Raw genomic sequence first — 24,470 nt, 5'->3', positions numbered from 1 at the left:
GGGTAAAGTCGGCATTAAAGATGTCCCAAATAGGACAAGGGGTAGATGTCATATCTGGTGCACTACTGACTTGCAGATGCACAGTTGATGCAGATACGGCCGTAGTGCAGCCACGCGTATATTCAGATGGCTGGTCTTGATACACATACTTTTCCCTTACACACTCCTACCCATAGACACACATATACACTGCTCTTATGCATTTCACATGCAATTCGTATATATATATATATATATATATATATATATATATATATATATATATATATTGTTGGATTTATTATTGAATTTTAATGGTTTCTGTTAGTATTTCCCTTTTTGCCCTTTTCCAAAATGGCTGCCGGATTATAATGTGCAATGCCTTTACAATGCGTGATGCCTGTATTTGACCAACTGGAGGGGACACTTTAAAGGTTACATCAGGACCCAGGACCGGAAACCGGAAGTGTTCTACCGGAAGTGACACACCGGAAACCGTAAGTCTGTGAAATTGGCGCCAAAACAATTGTTAGGCACATTATAAATATGTAACCAGAGGATAAGGACAATACGCTTGAAAAAGACAACGAAAAAGTTGTCGACAAAAGTCGAAACGCGCTGTGTTTTTAAATATACTTTTTATATTTGGGGAAATATAGGTTTTTATACCTAGTTTTCCTTATTTTAATAATAAAAGAATCCAGAAGGAAAAGAACTGTGTGGATCCTTTTACTACCTGGAGTGGGTTCAGAAGGAAGGCATCCTTTCGTTTACACCCCAAGTGGGCACCTGTAGCTGTTTATATAGAGCCTGTTCACGGCTCTATCCCATGTGAGTCTATTCTATACCCCATTACAATCATTATTGCATTTATGGGTTACACTATGATCTCTCTGTGTCTCTAGTTACAGGGCTAAAAGAGAGGCCTATACCACATTTTATGCAAGTATATATATATATACAGATTTACTCTAAGGTTGTGTATTGGGGCATGTGCGCTTACATCTTTATGTTTATTGTTAACTGCTCTTATGCATGCCTGGTCGTACACACACATATACACTGCCCATATACACAAATATACACTGCCCATACACTCACATGTACACATACACTGCCCTTACACATGCCTGCTCATATACAAACAAATAAACTGCCCTTACACTTATATAGACACTTATATGCACTGCCCCTTCACATGCCTGCCCATACACACACATATACACTGCCCATACACGCATATATACACTCACTTATACGTGCCTGCCTATATACACACATATATACTGCCCTTACACTCGCCTGCCCATATATACACATCCATACTGCCCTTGCACATGCCTGCCTATATACACACATATACGCTGCCCTTACACCCACCTTCCCACACACACAGATATACACTGCTTTTACACATGCCTGCCCATAGACACACATATATTTTGCCCTTATACACGCCTGCCGTTCACACACGTATACACTGCCCTTACACAGGCCTGCCCACACACACATATACACATATACTGCCCTTATAAAGCCTGCCCACACATATACTATGCCCATATATACATGCCTGCCTGTACACAAACACATATACACATCTACTGCCCTTACATCCACCTGACTATACACATATATACAGTATACACTGTCCTTACACATGCCTGCCCATACACACACATACACTTTCTGTTTACAAGTGTTTCCTTTAAATCGTATCAAGCATTTTCCCCTTTTTTTCTCCATATTGAGAACAAATGAGCTTTGATGAGAATAGTAACAAGTATTTCCTGATTAAATATATAGTTAGTTTCAATAGTTATGAGACATTTTAGGGAGTAGAAACTACTTATCTCAACAAATGTGAATTTCCCAGGTTGCTACATGGCTAGAGCACTCATACTGATTAATAACTGATTAGGTATTGTTTTCTAGAGATATACTATGTGGTTATGGATAAACACAAGATGTTTTACATACATTTTTCTTACAAATATTCTTTGGCCAGAACATCTTTTTTTTAATTGAAAATTGATCAATGATATAAAAAAGAGACAAAACATTATATATAACATATCGCATAAAAAACATAATCCGAACACAGTCAATGCTGACCAGGTAAATAATACAAAGACACGTCACTGGAATAGATTTTCTCAATTTAGATATCTATAAAGAACATTCCACCCTTAAAACAAAAACATTATTGAAATCTGGTGAAAAGTTTACATCTTTTCAGGTAGCTGCCACTATAGTCCTTGGCTCATAAATACACCTAAGAACTAACTTATTAGGATCAAAATAATTTGTTTGAATACTATACACAGGCTGAACATATTGAAAAACAGTATTTTTGTATATCTGTGTCACGCTACCAGCAGGGAGATCCGCTGGGTCCCCCGGCCGGCAACGGCAACCGCCGCGAGGTAGGGGGAGACCCCCCGCTTCGGTCCGGCAGCCGCAGCTGCCGCGAAGAAGAGGGAGACCCCCCCGCTTCTGAACGGCAGCAGTACTCGCCGCGAGGTAGGGGAAGACCCCCTGCTCCCGCACGGCAACCTCAGTCCCCGCGCAGAAGGGGGTGACCCCCCGCTTCTGCACAGCAGACGCGGCCGCCGCGGAGAAGGGGGAGACCCCACGCTTCTGCACGACAGACGCAGCCGCCGCAGAGAAGGGGGAGACCCCCCGCTTCTGCACAGCGGAGGCAGCCGCTGCAGCTTGAGGGAGGACTTACCTCATCCACGTCGCATTCCCAGCAGCTTCAGCCGGAGCACAGGTCCAGCTCTGGTGTCCGGACGCGTTCTTCTTCACGCCACCTAGTGGCGCCCGCGGAAACTACATCAACTTATATGGGAAGACTACGTAATCGCCAACCACAAGATGGCCGCGCAGGAAGTGACGTAACGGCACTTTGAATTTTGGCGGGAAATCTCCAATTAGTGCCTAACTTCCTGTGCCTACTTAAGAGACTTCAGAACTCTGAGTCCTTGCCTTCTGATGGTCGTGCCTATCTCGGTAGTGCCTTCCCAGTTCGCGTATTTCCTGCTTGTTCCTGTTATTGACTTCGGCTAGTTCCTTGACCATCCTGATCTCCGGTATCCTGACCTCGGTTTGTTCCTTGTCTATCCTGATCTCCGGTATCCTGACCTCGGCTTGTTCCACGATTATCCTGCTCTCCGGTATCCTGACCTCGGCTCTCTGGACCATCCTTTGCCAGTCCTACCTGACTTCGGTGTCTCCTCTGTACGCTGTGTCGTGACAATCTGTATATATTTCGTATATCTGATTACACTTGAGAAAAGTATCAAGGAGATGGCAGAAATATCTCAGCGGGATATCCTGTACCCTGTGGAAAATGTAAATGTCTTTATTATTTTGAATTACGACAGTACGGGCTTACGGGCAAAATGTTTTAAAAAAAATGATAAATCCAACATTGTGTGATTTTAAACACAGATCCAAACCTTCATGGTATTTTAAGACCATGTCCAAAAATTAAATATAAATTGGTGAGGAGTTTTCTAAAAGGTGTCTCAGAGGAGGTTAATTCTAATCAAAAGACTAAAGGCTTCAGGAGATATGGGTGTTGTTTATGTGTAGAACCACCATGGAGAGTAATAAAGTCATTACAGATTTTACAAGATAAATAAACAAATTACCTGTCATCCTAAAAATGTCATATATATGTGGCCTTCAATATAGAGGACTGACTACCTGAGGTTTACATATCAGGATCACCTTAGAAATATGAAAAAGAGTTATAATAAACATGGAGTGTCTCTTCATTTTTCCACACATCACAAAAATAGTCTCCAGTTATTGGAATTTACAGGGATAGACCTAGCAGAACGCTCTCAGAGATGAAATTGATTTTTTAATTGAAAACTCTTATGCCCAACTCTGGACTCGCTCCTCTTCACGCCACCTAGTGGCGCCATCGGAGATTGCCTTGCCTTGCCTTATACAGGGAGGTTACGAATACGCCACACGCAAGTTGGCCGCAGAGGAAGTGACGTAACGGGACTTTGAATATTTGGCGGGAAATCTCTAATTGTGCCTAAACTCCTGTGCCTATTTAGAGACTCTGAAACATACAGCCATTGCCTTCTGATGGTCGTGCCTATCTCGGTAGTGCCTATCTCAGTACGCGTTCCATCTGTTCTCCTGTTGCTTACCTCGGCTTATCTCACAACGTTCCTGTTGTCCAGTATCCTGAACTTGGCTTATCCCACGACGTTCCTGTTCTCCGGTATCCTGACCTCGGCTTTCATTTCTACGTTCCTGATCTCTGGCTTCCTGACCTCAGCTCTCTGGACTATCCCTTACCAGTCCTACCTGACTTCGGTGTCTCCTTCCTACGCTGTGTCGCAACAGCAAGGAATGAAATTTGTTGCCCAAAACGAATGGGCAAAAAGCAAACCAAATAATAAATGTTTGGCCCATTTGGCCCAAATAATCATTTTTGGCCCATTTGCACATGTCTAGTATTTATTATCTTTTATTAATTTTTCCACTAAACCAATGCAAAAAAACAGAATGTTGCAGAATCTTGTAATACCTTTTTTATTGGACTAACAGTATTTAAAATAATAGACGAGCTTTCGGGAGTCCTCCCTTTGTCAAGTCAAAAGCATTTCTGACCAAGCAAGTGAAAAACACAGTTTTAAAACTGACCAGTACATGTTCTGATACAGGGTTAAAACAGGGGTTAAAATAACAAGATAGAGAATTTGCAGACAAAAAACTAAGAGGGTCGTAAATAGTAAATAGTGGCATATACTGCACAGATAAGGCTGGGGGGGGAAGCAGGGGTGAGCATGTAGGAGAGAGAGGGAGAAGGGAAAAAAAAAAAAAAAAAAAAGGCACAGGTTATAGGAAGTTTTGATAATGAGCTAAGAAGCTCAAATCCACACACTTCTTAGCTCATTATCAAAACTTCCTATAACCTGTGCCTTTTTTTTTTTTTTTTTTTTTCCCTTCTCCCTCTCTCTCCTACATGCTCACCCCTGCTTCCCCCCCCAGCCTTATCTGTGCAGTATATGCCACTATTTACTATTTACGACCCTCTTAGTTTTTTGTCTGCAAATTCTCTATCTTGTTATTTTAACCCCTGTTTTAACCCTGTATCAGAACATGTACTGGTCAGTTTTAAAACTGTGTTTTTCACTTGCTTGGTCAGAAATGCTTTTGACTTGACAAAGGGAGGACTCCCGAAAGCTCGTCTATTATTTTAAATACTGTTAGTCCAATAAAAAAGGTATTACAAGATTCTGCAACATTCTGTTTTTTTGCATTCGTATACACTGGACTAATACGGCTACCCCAAACTACAATTCCACTAAACCTGAATTTATATCGACAGGGACTAGTTTGACAACAGCAACAAGAGTGAATGTTTCCTTCTTCAACATGGAAGAATCCTGTCCCTTCCTTAGAGATATAGTATAGTTCATTATTACATATGACTGTTGCAGCGTCTGTATAATATTAAAGTATAGATTTATCTGTTTTTTTAATTGTTTTTTTAATTGTTGCTTTTCGTACAATTGCAACAGACTAGTACAGTGATTTTTTTGGTTACCACTCTAATTATTGCTTTTCACTTTTTATGTGTTGTTGCTGAGTGGATTGGAAGTTAACTGGTGTAATATATCACATTTGAGAAACAGCATGTGCTAATATTTCTGATAAATCTGAGATGTTTATGCAATGTGATTTCTCTCCATCATCCATCATCCAATGTTCGACGGTTAGAGTGAAATCCATAATCCCTTTAGACTACAGTAAACTCTCGTGAACTTCCGCAAAATGGTGGAGCTTCCAGGCACCTCCTCTGCCCAATTGAAGGATAAAGGGAGATAGAAAATGGAAGAGCTTCCAGGCAGATGTAGACTTTTTGGAGCAGCAGAAGACAGAAGAGAGCTGTGTGGTATGCAGACAAGGACACGGAAGAAGTCTGCAGAAAGCGAGAGCGAAAGTACCAACAAACTTTAAATGTTCACTTGTTTCATGGGTGTTTTTTTTTCTAGTTTTTGGGGATTCATATTAACCCATAGTAGCAGTATATAGAAAGAGTGCCTCACTCCTCTATAAAATTGCAAACATACTTTTTTCAAATATCAGCTGAAGGTTGAGGCAGAGCCATGGCTACCTCCTTTTGTACCTGGGGCAAGAATGGATTTTTTGTAATAAGGCTATTTTATTTACACTGCCCATACCCACACATATACACATACACAGTCCTTACACACGACTGCCCATTACCACACATACACATACATTGCCCTTATACACCACTGCCCACACACACGGCCTTTATACAAGACTGCCCATAAACACACATACACGGCCCTTACACAAGACTGCCCATAAACACACATATACACATACACTGCCCTTACACATGCCTACCCACACACATTGCCTTTACACACACCTATCCATAAACACACATATACACATACACTGCCCTTACACATACCTGCACACACACACACACTGCCCACACACGCCTGCCCACAAACATGCATATACAGGTAAACTGCCCTTACACACACCTACCCATAAACATGCATATACACATATACTGCCCTTACACATGACTGCCCATACACACTGCCTTTACACATACCTGCCCATTAAAAAAGTTTTTTGAGTCTTGTGAATTCCCCAAAATTGTGTCAAACCTATGAAGATGTAACCTCACCACAAAGAAATCCATTAATGTAGTTGGACAATTTCTATGCAATTAATTTATGTACACAAAACGCTAAAAATAACCTGTAGCATTAAGAGAAAGGGCCAAGTTGTGATGACTAGACAACTGGGTCATAGCAGCTCCAAAACTGCAGCTCTTGTGGGGTGTTCCCACTCTGCAGTGGTCAAAAGTGGTCCAAGGAAGGAAAATCAGTGAACCCCAAGTGGCGACAGGGTCATGGACGGCCAAGGCTCATTGGTGCACGTGAGGGCAAAGGCTGGCCCATGTGGTCAAATACTATTAAGGCAAACTACTGTAGCTCAAGTTGCTGACAAAGTTAATGCTGGATCTGATAGAAAAGTTTCAGAACACAAGAACACACAGTTTTTTTGCATATGGGACGGTGTAGCCACAGACCAGCAGAGGCCCATGCTGGCCCCTGTACACTATTGAAAGAAGCTACAATGGGCATGTGAGCATAAGAACTGGACCACAGAGCAATGGAAGAAGATGGCCTAGTCTGATGAATCATGTTTTCTTTTACATCACATGTATGCACGGGTGCGTGTGTGTCACTTACCAGGAGAACACATAGCACCAGAATGCATCCATGGAGGCACCATCTCGCAACTTACAGGACTTAAAGGATCTGCTGCTGACGTCTTAGTGCCAGATATCTGTATCTGTATCTATCTATCTATCTATCTATCTATCTATCATCTGGTAGATATTTTAAATTAGACTTTACATTTGTTAAACAATGGATGTTTGTGTAATAGAATCCAGATGGAATAATATTAAATATTTTTCTTGTTATATTAAACTCATTCTACAAAAGTAGAAAAAAATAAGATTGCATTCAGTTATTTCTAAATACATGTCGTTAACCAGCCTTAAATTATATTTAGAGCAGATGGTTACATACAAATAAAGTGAGCTACCCTCACAATACTGGTTCATTAATTAGAAGCATTAATTCTGTGACAGATTTATTAGTTGTATCATTTGATAATACCAAGCCAATTAAATATTGCCCTCCTTGTTTAAACTTGATGTGTTTCTGGGGCCTGAGACACATCATCATGGTTATTGTAAGTGATAGGGTCCTTTAATAATTATCAAGTTAGTTAATTTCCAAACTGCTGTTCTCAGAAGCATTTAGATTATATCATGAAGAAATAGGACAAGCAGTTAATCACCACAGTGAAACAGTAATGGAATTATCTCTAGAGAACTATCAGTGATTCATGTAATGAACTCCCAAAAGGACTTGCATACACACGTAATTTTAATCATTATAAGATATAACATTAAAGGATTTTATATACATTAAATTTTTAAAAAAATGTCTAACTCAATATTTGAACTTTATGTCCCTCTTAATTATGTATAAACCACCAATTATTTTGCTTTAAAACTCTTTATATCAGCAACAAGACGGCTTAAAGGAATATTGCCAATGGTCAACTGGAGGTTTTTTTTATATATATAATTTATCCATCATGATCTTACCAGTACACTAGCATTTGTATTGTTTATTGTTGTTAAAACTATATGAAGACTACTGAAAGTTTTAATTTTGAGATCATTATCTCAAATACATGATACTTAATTATACGACAGTTAATTATTATACATTGTTTTCAATAAATAAATGTTTTCAGTTAATCTCAAATACTCAGGGGTAGATTAACAATTGGACATTTGCCCCAGGGCCTCTGAAGTCTAGGGGCTCCCACTTGCTACTTCCATGTTTTATTGTACTTTCTATAGTAGCCTGCACTGCATAGCATACATACATTACTTATTGAGAACAACAAGTTAAAGAGAGGGACTTTCCCTTTAACTCATTATATGCTAATTGGAGACAGCACTACACTACTTACGTCACTCCAAGGAGGACTTTTTAAAGAACAGACCTGCAGTAGAAGATGGAACCTGCCTGATACGCACTTGAGGAAACTGTTACAGGAAAACAAGTCTGCATGGTACTTGCTGATGTCATCAGACATGGCATCGGCGTGGGAAGGAGGAAGTACACGGAGCCACTGGGGACTGATATCTGTATTTAGCGGGACGCTGCTATATGAATTAGTTATATGGTTGCAGTGGGGAAAAAAGTGGAATCTCCAATGCAAGATAAAAAACTTTTACATATTATTGAATAAATATTTTACCTCCATGAAGAACACAGACCTTTCCTAAAGGGATATTCTATGCCCTATATCATGTAAGAGCCTGTCTTTGTAGTTATATCCTCCACATGTATCTACTTACTACACTACATAAGGTTTATGTTATGTTTTTTTTAATGTATTTGGATCCATTTGAGTTTCTTCCAGCACTTCAAAGATTTGTTGTGTATGTATTTATTATTCATTTACACACGTGGATTAGCCATCACACAGTTATTTAAACTAAAAACAGGGCTGGCCAGCGAGGCAAGTAAAGCCAAGTAAAGCCAAGTGCCCTTGTTGGCCCCTTGCTATGTCGTTTCCCTTCTCACAGTAAACTACTGAGTTTTAATAGATATGATGTCATCTCTGTGGCGATGACAGAGATGCGATTAAAGAAAGAAAGTGACAGAGAAAAAGGAAAGAACACATTGACCCTGCAGGTAATTAAGAATAAGCACACGTGGAGAGAACAGCAAGCAGAGGAAATGACAGACTACATACTAAAATCTGGTATGAATACTGAAGTACTTGTTTTAATGTGTACTTGTTATAAAACATTATTTTACCCACTTTCTTCTGTGAAAGAGGAATGATTATAAGGTCTTTTTCCATTACAGGAAAGGTGAGGCAGGTTGATGTTGCAATAACAATGACATATTGCAACACATGACATATTACATCGTATCATGATTTATTCAGCAAAAATAAAGCTAAAATGGAGAAGCCACCTGTGAAAAGCTTGTAGAACCACCTTTAGCAGCAATACCTTGAAGTAATAGTTTTCTATATAACTTTATCATATGTCACATAGTTGTGGAGGAATTTTGGCCCAGCCTACTATACAACATTGCTTTAGTTAATTGAGGCTTAAGGTCCCAATACATTTCCACCTGGTTGAGGGAGGGACTTTGGCTTGGTCATTCTTTTTTCTGCCATTTTATTGTATATTTGCTTGTGTGCTTGGGATTATTGTCCTGTTGCATGACCCAATTTTGGCAAAGCTTTAGCTGTCAGACTGATGGCCTTACATTTGGTTCTAGAATACTTTGCTACACATAGGAGTATATGTCTCAATGACTCCAAGGTTCTCAGATCCTGTGGCTGCAAAACAAGCCCAAATCATCACCGTTTCATCACTGTGCTTGACAGTTGACATGAGGTGTTTGTGCTCATATGCTGTGTTTGGTGTTTGCTAAATGTGGTGCTGTGACCAAAGAGAAAAGAAGCTTTCTCCTGGCAACCATTCCAAACAAACCATACTTGTTCAGTCTTTTTCTAATTGTACTGTCATTTACTTTAACATGCTAAATGAAACCTGTAGAGTCTGAGATGTAACTCTTGGGTTTTTCACAATTTCTCTGAGCATTGCACAGTCTGACCCTGGGGTAAATTTGCTGGGACAACTGTTCGACTTTTTTTTTTCGATTGAAAAGGTTTTTATTGGCATCCAGGCACAGCATACAACAGAACATGCAAAGAAAATACATATAGGTCAGAGTAAAGCGGCGCCCAGACGCCCATTTTTCGTTTTTTTGTGTGAGATTATGACGTGCAAATAACAGAAACATCGTCAGATATTAACCAATGTAACGTAAAACAAGTGCATACACAAAGCAACAGCGACGTCACTGGTGTTGCTGAAAGTCTCAGGCCTCACCGAACTAAGGTAGTGAGGAGGAAACCAACATGAGGAAAAAAAAAGGCTCAGAGACAGCTACATCCAGGACTATGCCTGGTAAACATAAGCACGATATGAGTTAGCGTAGATATTCATGGGAAGGAAAACCCTCCCAGGGAATGGGCCAACCCGTAGGTAGAGTCCCCCGGCCGTGGCACCAGACGCCATCAGGCAGTGGGAAAACAAAAAAAAAACAAAAAAAAACAAAAGAAAAAAGAAAAAAGGGGACGGAACAGCCCTGATGGGCAAAGATCCCAGTACTGGGACCAGGTGAAAAAGGGGGAAACACAAGGGGAAGGGGAGAAGAGGGAAATCGGGGAAGAAAGGAGAGGGGGCAAACAAACGAACAAACAGAAAAAAAAAAAAAAAAAAAAAAAAAGGGGGGGGATGAAAGGAAAGAAAGAGACCACACAACACACCAGAATGATACCTCATAATGCTGCAATCCGTCTCGTGGAGCCGTCAGCGTAAGCAGAAGACATCCAGGGGGTCCACACCCTCAGGAAACTGTCAGTAGTGTTGTGTATGTAAGCAGTGAGTTTTTCCATGTGCATGATATGCCAAATTTTAGCTAAGATTTGCCGTCGGGAAGGGATGCACGTATTCCAATTTTTAGCAACAGAGAGTCGCGCAGCCGCGCATATCCTGTGAATGAGACGTTGGATGCACCTGGGGAATCGGGGGTCAGGATGATCTTTATTAAGCAAAGCCGTTAAAGGGCACCTATCAACCCGTGTGCCCAAAAGTTCACTGAGAAGATCAAAGACCCAGGTCCACATGTCCACGGCCAGAGGGCTCGTCCACCACATATGGAAATACGAGCCCCTCTCTCCACAACCTCTCGTGCAGCCATCCCCGGAGCCCGGAAAGATCCGGGCGACCCGGGAAGGGTGAAGATACCACCTACCAACCACCTTGAACGCGCCCTCTTTAATGAGAGTGTTAGCGGTAAGCGAGAACGTGTTAGTGTATATTTCTGTCCAGTCCAGCTGGGTCAAAGGTACCCCGAGGTCATCCTCCCATAAACGACAATGGGAAGGGGTGACTGAGAAGGCATGTGTGATAAGGTGGGTGTAGAGTTGCGAAATCGCGCCCGGACGTCTGTCCCCAGCCCAACACAGTCGTTCGAACGGAGTCATAGGAGGGAAGGAGCGGGGAAATTTGAGCCCCGTCAAAAAAGAACGAAGTTGAAGGAAACGAAACGTTTCCGCGGGGGGCATCTGAAAAGAAGCAGTGAGGGTACGCACAGTGTGGAAATAGCCCTGGTTATACAGGTGACCAGTCTTCGTAAAACCGTGAGATCTCCACCAGCGGAAGGAAGCGAACTCCAACCCCGCAGGAAAGGCAGGATTACGAAACAGAGGGGTAAGGGCAGACGGCGCGTGGAGCAATTTGAGTTTCGTTTTAAGACGATCCCATAAAGAGAGGGAAAAAAACAGGGTAGGGCTAGCAGCGCAAGATGGGCGCGCGCTCCCCCCCAACCAACAGACCTCCGAGATGTCAGGCAGATGGCACAGATTCTCCTCGAGGGGAACCCATCTAGGGGCTTGAGAACCGAGATGGACCAGCGCCAATTGCGCCAGCTGAGCAGCATGAAAATAGGACAGCAGGTGAGGGACCCCCAGGCCCCCCATAGCGCGTGACCGGTAGAGGTGATCACGACGCCATCTCGGTCTGGCCCCCCTCCAAACAAAGCGAAAGATCTCCGCCTGAAGAAGGTCCAGGTCCCGTAGCACCAGCGGGATAGGGAGCGAACGGAAGAGGTAGAGTATCTTAGGTAAAAGTGTCATCTTGACACTATAAACTCTACCGAGTAGGGAGATACTATAGGGCTGCCATCGACGTAGGTCACCCTTCAGTTTCTGCAGCATCGGGAGATAATTAGCGGCATAAAGGTCGGGAAGGCGGGCAGTCAGATACATCCCCAGATAGCAAAGCCGATGAGGCTGCCACTTAAAATCAAAGTTCAAGGCTATAAGTTTAACGGTGTGGGAAGGTAAAGAGACGTTCAACGCCTCACATTTAGAACTATTGATCTTATAGCCCGAGATGGCCGAAAAGCGGGACAGAAGGGCATACAGGTTTGGCAGGGACACCAGGGGAGAGGTGAGGGAAAGAAGCACGTCATCAGCGAAGAGACTAACCTTGTAAGGAGAGTCTCCCACCTGCACCCCCTTAATGCAGATGAATAGAAGCCGCCAGAGGCTCAATACACAGAGCAAAAAGAAGGGGAGAAAGGGGACAGCCCTGCCGCGTACCATTGCGGATAGGGAATGGGGAGGACACTGCCCCCCTGGTGTCCACCACCGCGCTAGGGGAAGAGTAAAGACCACGCAGAGCAGTGAGAATACCCCCAGTGAAACCGAAAGCCCCGAGCGTCGCCCACATATAATCCCAGTCGACCCGGTCAAACGCTTTCTCCGCATCCAGAGAAAGTAACAAGGTCGGAGACCGAGCCAACCGGGACGCATGAATGACCCCCAGGGCGCGGCGGATATTATCAGGGGCCTCCCTACCCAAAACAAAGCCCACCTGGTCCGGGTGGATCAGGCGTGGCAAGCACGGGGCGATCCGCAAGGCCAGAATCTTAGCATAGATTTTGACGTCCACATTAATAAGGGAAATAGGACGGTAATTGGAGCAAAAGGAAGCATCCTTCCCTTCCTTGGGAATCACAACAATTTTAGCGGAAAGCATCTCAGGAGGAATCGGGGAGCCCGAGAGGAATTTGTTGAACAGTACCGCCAAGTGTGGGGACAGAATGTGTTTGAAGCGCTTATAGTATGCGGCCGTGAACCCATCAACACCGGGGGCCTTAGCGCCCTTCATGGTACTGAGGGCCAAATCCACCTCCTCCGGAGTGATCTCAGCAGACAAACGGAGCACATCAGCCGGGGAAAGCGACGGCAACCGAGAGTCACGGAGGAAATCCCGCATAGACTGGGCAGTGTGGGGTGTATGAGAGGTCTTGTGACCATCATAAAGCGAGGTGTAATAGTCAGTGAATTGCTTACAAATGATATCCGGGTGGGAGGATGTCTCCCCCGAGGACGTATGGATTTGCCGAATATGATGGGATCTCGTGGCCAAGCGAAGACGTCTCGCAAGCATGGTATCGGGTTTATTGCCCTTTTCAAAAAATTTTTGGTTCGTCCAGCTAATGGCCTTCAGAACATCAGCCGAAAGGATCAAATTAAGTTCCCCCTTTTTGACTAACAAGGAACGAAGGGCCTGAGGGTCCCCAGTTGACTTATGTCTACGTTCAAGGTCACGAATCTCGGTCCTCAAGAGGAGCTCCTGACGGAGCCTCTCCTTTTTCTTTTGAGAGGCCAGACGAATAAAGGAGCCGCGGATAACCGCCTTGTGCGCCTGCCACAACGTCCCCACCGCCAAATCGGGGGAGGAGTTCAAGCGGAAGTACTCCTCCAAAGCGTCCGCCACAGAGTCCCCTATGGCCTGGTCCGCCAACAGGGAGTCATTCAGCTTCCACGTGGCTGACGGGCGACGGGGGGAAAGATCAGAGAACGTCCCCTCAACTACACCATGATCAGACCAGGTGATCTCGTGGATGCGGGAGGATCGCAGAGAGCCAAGTATATTTTGCGATATAAAAATGCGGTCTATGCGGGAGTAGCTGTCATGTGGGTTGGAATAGAAGGAAAAATCCCTGTCTCTGGGGTGAAGCGTGCGCCAGGCATCAAACAAATTCATTCGCCGCAAGAAAAGCTGAAGGGGCTTGTATGAGGACCGCGGGAGAGTGACACGTCGAAAGTCAGACCTGTCCAGGTAAGGGTCCGGGGTAGCATTAAAGTCCCCACCCACAATCAGGGCGGTGGACCTGGGTACGTCAAGCAAAGCCTCCAGTCGCGAATAGAAGCCCGAGAGGTTGGGAGAGGGCGCGTAAACGTTGAGGATACAAACGGCCCTACCAAACAAGGTACCCTGTAAGCGTAAGTATCGGCCATCAGGGTCTTTGACCAAACCAGTAGGGAGAAAATCGAGCCGTTTGTGCAACAGAATAGTGACCCCATTGCGTTTCGTGGGATTAGTGGCATGAAAGTGTTGGAGGTAATGTTTGCCCCAATACCTAGGGACATGGTCATGTTTAAAGTGCGTTTCCTGCAAGAGGACTACGTCCGCGCGTAAGGCAGAATAGTTTTTGATAGCTTTGAGACGTTTTTGCGGGGAATTGAGGCCATGTGTGTTATGGGTGATTACCTTCAGGGTGGACCCCCCAGACGACTCCAGCAGATCCATCAGGCACCACAGACGGCCGGCTCAAAAGTAACGGAAGGTGACCCTTGAAAAGAAAAACACCAAATAAATAAGAAGAACAGAGAAAGAGGGAGAGGAGAGAGAAAGAAGGAAAGAAGAGAAAAAAAAAAAAAAAAGGGGAGGTACCACAGGGGCCGGGAAGGGGAATCCACCTACAGGAGCCCAGGGAACGATCTCAAAGAGAGAAATGTAGTAAAAGGAGAGTAAAACGTGCAAGGGATAAGCACCCCAGTCACAGGAGTGAAAAGGGAGTGCCTATGAAGTGAGATCACAAACGAAGAGCAGGACCCTCACCGAGACCGGCGAGCCTGTTCTATGGGGGGACCTGGGAGACCAGACGGAACCCCCCCGCCGAGAACAATATAGCGGAACGGAAATTAAAATGAAATAGGAACCCAAACAGGAAAAACGGCCGTGTGTCGAGGTGAGTGCAGACGTATGTGTAAGAAAAGAAAAAAAAAAAAAAAAACAAACCCCCTAAACCCATACAAAGCACACGATAGTGATGCAGTAGGAGCACATCCGCCCCAGATATAGTCGGTAGAGCTTACTAAGGCTTACAAAGGTAGCAAGGCTCACAATGGCATTAACCCCCTAAGGGGAGAGGCGCCCCTAGAGGAGCCGTTAAGGAATGGAGAATAAGTATATATAAAAAAAACAAAAAAAAAAAAAACCTCGTGGACCCGTATACAGAAATAAACAACCTGAGCTATACAGGGGTAGAACAATAATAAAAGTAATAAATCACAATAATAATAAAATAATATGAAAAAAAAAGAAAAAAAAAAGCTCTTAGTCCCTTCAGGTAGGAGGCACCGAAGCGGGATCTTCAGCGATGTCAGCTGCCCCCGAAGCGGCCTCGTGTGGAGGAGAAGGCAAGGCAGACCGAGTAGACCGAGGCCGAGGATCCATCTGTTGTTGCAGGCGCAGGACTTCTGGGGTGACGGTGATCCCCAGGTGCTTCAAAAAGTCCGGGCCATCGAAGGGGTCTCGGAGAACGTGTAGAGCGGAGCCATGGTGCGCAATAAGGCGAAACGGGAACCCCCATCTGTACTTGATCCCATTAGAACGAAGGAGTTCCGTGATGGGTTTAAGCACCTTCCTCTTCTGCAGCGTGGAGGGAGCGACGTCCGCGTAAAGATGAGGTGTAATACCGTCTAAAGACGGAGAGCCGTTGCGGACGGCCCGGAAGATCGCCTCCTTCGTGGTGTAATGGTGACACTTAAGAATAATATCCCTCGGATTATCCGACGGCGCGGGGCGCGGCCGAAGCGCACGATGAACCCGGTCCAGATGTAAGTCCGCAGCCGAGGCCTCGGGCAAGAGAAGACGGAGGTAGCGGTCAATAAAATCAGGTAAGGGAGCCGTTTCAGGCACATTACGCACCCGAATATTGCAACGCCTTGATCGATTGTCCAGATCCTCGACCTGCTCCTGTAAAATGTAGTATTTGGACTGGAGATTTGCCATGTCCGCGGCAGCGGCCTGGTGATCCTCGGCCATAGCCACGTGGCCACGCTCGAGTTCTGTGGTGCGGGATTGCAGGTCACGAACCTCCTTAGTCAGGGTTGTCAGACCATCTTTAATGTCGCGGTGGAGGTCTTTCTTGACCGTCTTGAGGAGGTCAGTAAGGTCCGCAATATCTTTTTTGGTGCATGGGGAATCCAAATCCTCATCCCCCCGCTTGAGGCACGCGGCGCCACGGAATCTTTCTTCCGAAAGTAGGAAGCCACCGCAGCCGATGTATCCTTCGGGGGGTGTTTAGGCATCGTTGCCTGTCGAGATGGGGCACAATAAACAGCTATAAATGCTGAAAAAAGCGGAATTTCCCGGCGGGTGAGTCAGGAGCAACTCAACGAGCGTCCATCTTGGTCGAGCTCCAGGACACGCCCCCAACTGTTCGACTTTTAAATAAATTCTCACTATAGAATGAGGACTTTGTTTGGAAATGATCTTATAACCCTTTCCACATAGATGGGCAGCAACAATTGCTTCTCTAGTACTCCTCAATAAAGATGTACTTTGTTTTTTACACATGCCTTCTCCATTTTGGCTTTGTTTTTGTTGAATAAATCATGACACAGTGTAAGATGTCATATGTTGTTGTTCATCTGAGGTTGTATTTACCTAATCTTTAGATCTGCTAAGGAACAGATTATTGTTCTTTTGTCCTGATATGTAAAACCATAGAATTCAAAGAGGGTGTTCTGTCTTTTTTACAGATGTGTGTCACAAATGCCATAAGAATTACGTTTTGCAGGAGTTTTGCAGACAACAAGGTCCAAAGGCATCAAAATCCAAGAAGACGGACAAGCAGAATCGTGTTCAGGCAGTCCGGGTTTGTGTCATACACCAGCAAGTGTCTGTATTAGCAAGGTAGATGGAGCCCAGAATGCAGGACTACTGGAGGTATGAGGAACAGTCCAGAAGTAGTGGAGATAGAGCACGAGCAAATAAATAACGAAGTCAGGTCACAGGCAGAGATCAGGTACAGGCAACAATCAATAGCGTAGTCAGGTCACAGGCAATGGTTAGGCAACAGATAGGGACAATCAGGATTCAAATAGGTAAAGGAGCACAGTACTGGGAACGCTGTGTAGGGCACACAGCGTCTCAGAATATCTGAGCGCCGACATAAGGGAGCTTGGAGGTTTTATAGAGATCTCAGACGTGACCTCTGACGTCACGTCTAGATCTCCACCCTCCGTTCCGCCCCCAACCACCTTTTTCCTGTGAGACGGCACCAGAGGTGCCGCCCCTCCAAGGGAATCCTCTACCCCCCACTCCTCCCCCTCCCTCCTGCGTGCCGAAGCGCCGCCCCCTTCATAGAGACCTGGACCGAGTCGCCGACGTGTTCCCCGGCTCCCCGCGTGGACGTGGGGAGTGAAGAACACGCTGCCCGAGCCGGTACCAGGGACCAGGAACCTGCCGCGAGCAGACGCGGTCTACCCCGGGAGGTACGTCCCGGACCTCGGACGGCGTGTACCGTACGCCGGACGGCACGTGCCTTACAGGTTGGCAGCAAAGAAGCACAGGTTTATATAATAAAACAAAGATCATGTAGCCAAGAGTCCAAAAAGGGGAGCAGCAGTGCAACAACAAAGGTGCAGACAAACAGGAGAAAACAGTATAACCTGGCAATTAATTGGAGGTGTGTTGGGACATTATAGCCCCAGCTACTTGGACTGCTGATCGCAGGTGACAGGACCTTGGAGAGGTAGCCGGGAGTACACCCTGCATTGGTCCAATGACCCAAAAGCACCTGGTGGCATAAAACTTAGATGTATTCAAGTATGTGTATGATTGTCAAGTGATAATTTCTGATATCACGAAAACATACTTGACCATTAGCTTATCAGTGCCTAATTGTATGGAATAAATGTTTCTCAAGAGAACATTTCTTTTTTGTATTTTTCATCCTGCAGTAAATTGAAAATTCTATACCTATAATCCTTAGGAATAAAATCTTAATTCAATTGATCCATGGTATATACTGTACGATACAGCCTAAGTCAGACAGCACAAATATGTTTGATATTATTATAATTTCTGCCATATGGTATCCTTTTCTCCGATGTCGAACAAAGGATAGCATCATTTTTGTTATGTTAATTTTGCTTTCTTGTGTGGTATAAATTATAAAATTGAATCCCTAAAGTTTCATTAGATTTCTGTGCTCTTCTTGTTTAAACTGTTTGCACATCTCCCAGCACAGTATAAAATACCCATTTGTAATTATGCTTAACCTCTGTAAAACCTCTGTGTAAACTTGTGTCATTAATCTTTAACCTGACAATTCATAGGGGCTCATGAATCTGTGCAGCCATGGATTAGAGCAACAGCGACTACACACTGGAAATACAAAAGGGGTAATTAGTGGGAGGTGTGAAAAAGAAGAGAACAAAACTAAAGGGATATGATTATCTTATTTTATATGTCAGCCAGCAGCTTGGACAAAAGAATTAAAATTTAAATGAATAGGAAAGGAGAATTAAGCTTGGTTACAAATTAGCTGAACCAATGCCCTTCTCATGTAGCTAAATGCATATTAAAAAAAACATTGACAAAAAGTTGAAAAGTTGCAGACCGAAATGAGGTATGTCATCTATGTTTATTTAAAAGGAAGCTTTTCTTAAATACAGGACTTGGACTCTACTTTAATGCCTATTTCAATTATTTTAATAGAATCATTATTTTAATAGTATCTGTGATAAAGAGAGACAGGTATACTACTGTTCTGCTGTGAGAATATGGTATCTTGCAAACTTGTGATAGGGAATACTTAACATTAATAATAAATAAATGAATATTAATCCTTGTGTAGATAAATACCATAGATATGATGGCCCTTTACTTGAAATACTTTTGAAATAGTTTTTTCATTCTTTTCATAAATTGCAATGTAAAAGATTAAATAAAAACAGTAACACATTCTTAGTTCAGAACTCAGTTAATCAATCTGGGCCAATTTACAGTCACTGGCAACTTTATTAGGTATCCCTTGCTAGTACCGGATTGAACCCCCTTTTGCCTTCATTCTTTGTGGCATACTTTCTACAAGGTGCTGGAGACATTCCTCAGAGATTTTATTCCATATGGACATGATGGCATCACGCATTTGCTGCAGATGTGTCGGCTGCACATCCATGATGCAAATCTCCCGTTCCACCACATCCCAAAGGTGCTCTATTGGATTGAGATTTGGCGAGTGTGAACTCATTGTCATGTGCACGAAACCAGTTTGACATGATGTGAGTTTTGTGACATGGTGTATTATGCTGCTGGAAGTAGCCATCAGAATATGGATACACTGTGGTTATAAAGGGATGGACATGGTCAGCAACAATACTCAGGTAGGCTGTCACATTTAAAAGATGCTCAATTGGTACTAAGGGTCCCAAAGTGTGCCAAGAAAATGTCCCCCATGTCTGACCCTGCCTTCTGAATGTCGCAGCTGAAATTGAGACTCGTCAGATTCTGTGTGAATTGTAGCCTCAGTTTCCTGTTCTTAGCTGACAGGAGTGACACCCGGTGTGGTCTTCTGCTGCTGTAACCCATCTGCTTCAAGTTAGATATGACTCCTCTATATCTGGTAAATGAACGAACAAATTTAACAAAATTTTTTGCAATAGACCTTGATGGAGTCTACAAATACTTTCTGAGCTGCTATCAATAATTTGTGTGGTATTTTAACTGGGAACATGCACATTACAGTTTAATAGTTTGGGAAGCACTGTCATTTTAAGATTTAGTATGTGTATTGCGTAAAACCAACCAACTACAACTATAGTTTCATCTCTAGTGGTAACTATGAAACAAGTTAAGTGAAGATGCAGTTCAATGTGTGGATATAGATAATATGGGGGCTTAAGAGCTATAGCGTTTAGGTCTCAGTCTTCATGGTATAGTCTTGAAAACTATTGGACCAGTGCCTATTTTTTTCCCAAACCATATGGGCAGGGAATGAATTTGTTTGCCTGAAAACAAATGGGCTAAAAACAAACATAAACATTTGTCCTAATCATTTTTGGACCTTTTCCACATGTCTAATGTACATTAATAATACAAATGTCAAACTTTTTAACTTACAAAAGACCTACTGTAACTAAGAAAAAATATTTTGTTTGCAATACATGGCAAGAAAAGAAAAATACAAACTGTCAGGATAGAATAGGCAAATAATGACATTTAAAAATATGCAGCACTAATTATTTTGCAAGATCTAGACATAATTTATTTCATTTTCAGCCATGATAAGGTGGCAAGACGTGAACGTGGCAAAGTTTGCACATCTTATTCCTAACACAAGACAAGATTAACAGAACAGATTGAAGATGAGAACAGATGAGAAATGAAAGTTATTTTTACATAATACTATAGTTTGTGCATAGCTTTTTGTCTTTATATGAATAAAACATTTTGCTAACATCCCAAGAATAGCTTTGAACTGTTGTTTTTCTTTGGCTGTTCTTCAATAAATTGTTTATAGTAGGGCTTACATAATAGAATTAGATTCTACGAGACTGAAAGTTTTGCTGATTTCCATCTGCTCAGGCCTGTATCTTGGACCAGTGGTCCTTACATGGTTCCTGGGGGGGGGTGTCTCATTTTGGCTAGATTTCTGGAAAAAAAGAGAAGAATTTCTGCACCTCTTTTTTCTCCATTTTTTTATCTGCATTACTGGCCATCTTGTGCACTTCTGAAAAAAACTGGAAAGCCTCTCCACAGGTCCTCCAATCTGGGGGAGAGGGTTTGCACGTAAGCGCCACCCTTTGTGGACATCCACTAGGAGCAGTGATGTACCCCAGGGCCGGTCCAAAATTGCTCACAACGGGTCGGTCCACATCAGACCAGCCTTTTGTGAACAATTTTGGACTAGAAGGGTGGTATCCTGCCCCTGTGTGCTAATGTGGCACCATCTTGATGAATGGTACCCGGGGCACACCTGCTGTTACACACAGGGTTACTTCACCCTATGCTTAAAGACAAGGTTCTGTGACCCCGCAGTCAAACGAAAGGTTACATGATACTCCAGTTAAATGAGAGGCTACTCACAGCCATAGGGAAAGCTGTGTTTGAGGATAGCGAGAGAAGGAGAGAAAAGAGAAGGGAGGGAGTAAGCATGTGTGAACGCATGTATGTTAGAGTGTATGTGCATTTGTATATAAGCATGCATGTTTATATCAGCATGAATGTATATATATATATATGTAAAAGAGACAAGCTGTTTGGCACAAGATTGCACTGCTAAACAGTTTGGACATATATATGGCACTGTTTATGACACACATATGACACTATAAAGCTGTTTAGGCACAAAGATGCCAGAGACAAGCTGTTGAAGCACAAAGGTGCCAGAGAAGAGCTGTTTGGGAACTAAATTGGCACTTTTAAGCTATATACAGTTGTGTATATATATATATATATATATATATATATATATATATATACAGCTATATACAGTTGTAAACATTGTTAAGCTGTTTGGGGATAAAGACGGTACTGTTAAACTGTTTGGGCACAAATAAAGCACCATATACAGTTGTGTGAAAAAGAAACTACACCCTCTTTGAATTTTATGGTTTTACATATCAGGACATAACAATAATCATTTGTTCCTTAGCAGGTCTAAAAATTAGGTAAATACAACCTCAGATGAGCAACACATGACATATTACACCCTGTCATGATTTATTCAAAAACAAGTACTCCCTTACTTCTTTCATAGGAATTAAGAATTTAGAATTCAAAATAATTAAGAAGTATCAGACCTGTGCTGCTAATCAAATGTGATTGATTAATTGATCATCAGCCACCTGAGGTAGCCAACTCTATAAAAGTTTAAGTTTTAGTAGTCTGTTGGTCTGGATCATTCATGTGTGATCTTAGAGAAGCAATTGCTGCTACATATCAATCTGGGAAGGGTTATAAGGCCATTCCCAAACATTTTAAAGTCAATCATTCTACAGTGTGAAAGATTATTCAAAAATGGAAAACATTCAAGACAGTTGCCAATCTTCCCAGAAGTGGACATCCCAGCAAATTCACCCCAAGAACAGACTGTGCAATACTCAGAGAAACTGCGAAAAACACCAGAGTTACATCTCAGTCTCTACAGGCCTCAGCATGTTAAATGCTGCATCTGAACAAACCAGAAGACTTCTAAAACAATGTCCTTTGGACAGACGAGATCAAACACAAACACTGCATACCAACTGTCAAGCATGGTGGTGACCATGAACTCCTCTGTATATCAAAGTATTCTAGAGTCAGATGTGAGGCCATCTTTTCTACAGCTAAAGCTTGGCTAAAATTATGTCATGCAACAGAACAACAATCCCAAGCACATGAGCAAATCTGAAACACTATGGCTGAAAAAAGGTGTTGTACTGGCCCAGTCAAAATCCACACCACACCCTAATTGAAATGCTGTGGCAGGACCTTAAGAGAGCTGTGCATAAACAAATGTTTGCAAACCTCAATGAACTGAAGCAACGTTTAAAGTGGAGCGGGCCAAAATTCCTCCACAACGATATGAGAAAATAAGTCATATAGAAATTAAATTAGTTAATAAAACAAAATAATTTAAATCCTTAAAATGTCATAAGTATCTATGGTTGTACAGTGACACAATTTCTTGTTAATATGTTTTTTTGCAATTGTGCAAGAATCAAGTTATTTTAAGATTTGTTCATGATTTTTAAAAACTATAAATTGATTTATCTTACCGACTGAGATACGTATGGTAGTTAGTGGGAAATCTCTGGCTTCTGTTTATTTTCATCTTTACACAGTTTTGCTATGGAGTCAGGATGTGTTGTTTTTGGCAATTATGAAATGTGCAGGGAAGTTGGTAGTAATTATGCAAGTAAGTTGGCCTCTGTAAAGAAAACTTAACACCCAACACTCTAACACATGCAGTTTTATTAAACATACTATTAGATGAAGGGGGGTGTTCTACAATAGTTCTCATGCAGCAGTGATTTCATAAATGTCTGATATACAGTAAACATTGAAGGGCTGGATAATTGCACATTTGTTCTGTTAAGACATCACTTGAGTATCACATGATTATTATGCTTATTGGCCAAGCTTGGCCAAAGTTATTACAGGACTATATTAGAATCATGAAATTAATTTGTTGTTATTTGTCCTTGAACTAGAAAATGAGAAACTCATTCATAATTCTCTAGTGTTTATGTAATGTTTCACATTACTCACCATATTGTCTTATTCATTTTTTTCTTAGTGTGTATTTAAACAATATACAATTTGTCCTTGAAATAACAACATATGAATCATTGCAGAATGTGGAATCTGTCTCTGCATATTAAAAAGATGTTAAACAAACTTTAAAGCTATAATGCAACCACAAATATTGGAAGTTCAACAAACTCTACTCCCCTAGAGATAAAACTCAAGTTTTATTACACCTAAAGAATAAATAAAGCAAACTGAACAGAGCAATTCTGTAAATGTGAAAGAAAATATCAACATAATCAAGGTCAACCAAACAATGGTATAGGGAAATAGATCAGGTGACGAACAGATTCTGGAACTGAAACCAAAATATATGAACCACATTTCGCCTCACAAGTTTGAGGGAAGAATTCTATTATAGTTGTGATATTATTATAATATGCTTATAATATCTCTTAAATGTGTCACTTCCCTTATGTGAGCACATTGTCCTCTTACTAGTGCTGCAAGGCATAGTTTTTAATTTAAATGCCAGTCAAATTAGGTATATGGCTTATTTCTAGCTCACTTGTGGTAGCACAGTAGGAGAGGGTACAACTATCGAGGTAGGGTAGGAAATAAAACTCCCGGAACCTCCCCATTTTACCCATGTGTTTTCCTCCTGCTCTATTTGGGTAGGAGCTTCTCCCATTTTTTGTTTCTTTGGCAGGCTCATGGGAGAGTCTGGTTTCACTGGAGCAATTCCCCACTATGGGAAGAGGATAAGTGTCTCATCGATCCCTACCCTTGCCGGGTGGTTGGAATTACTCCCATGCTGGGATGAGTACTGTGACAGAATGGCCTGTCATACAAGGCCCCAAGGTAGTCAGAGATGGCTCCAGCCTGGCAGCCAAACAAAGATTGCACAGGCAGGAACTCCATTGTATAAACCAATCCCATTAACAGGATTTCTGCCAGGGGGAGATTC

The sequence above is a fragment of the Spea bombifrons genome, chromosome 2, assembly GCF_027358695.1.
Source record: "Spea bombifrons isolate aSpeBom1 chromosome 2, aSpeBom1.2.pri, whole genome shotgun sequence".
Lineage (NCBI taxonomy): Eukaryota > Metazoa > Chordata > Amphibia > Anura > Pelobatidae > Spea > Spea bombifrons.
Note: the sequence above shows the minus strand (reverse complement) of the source record.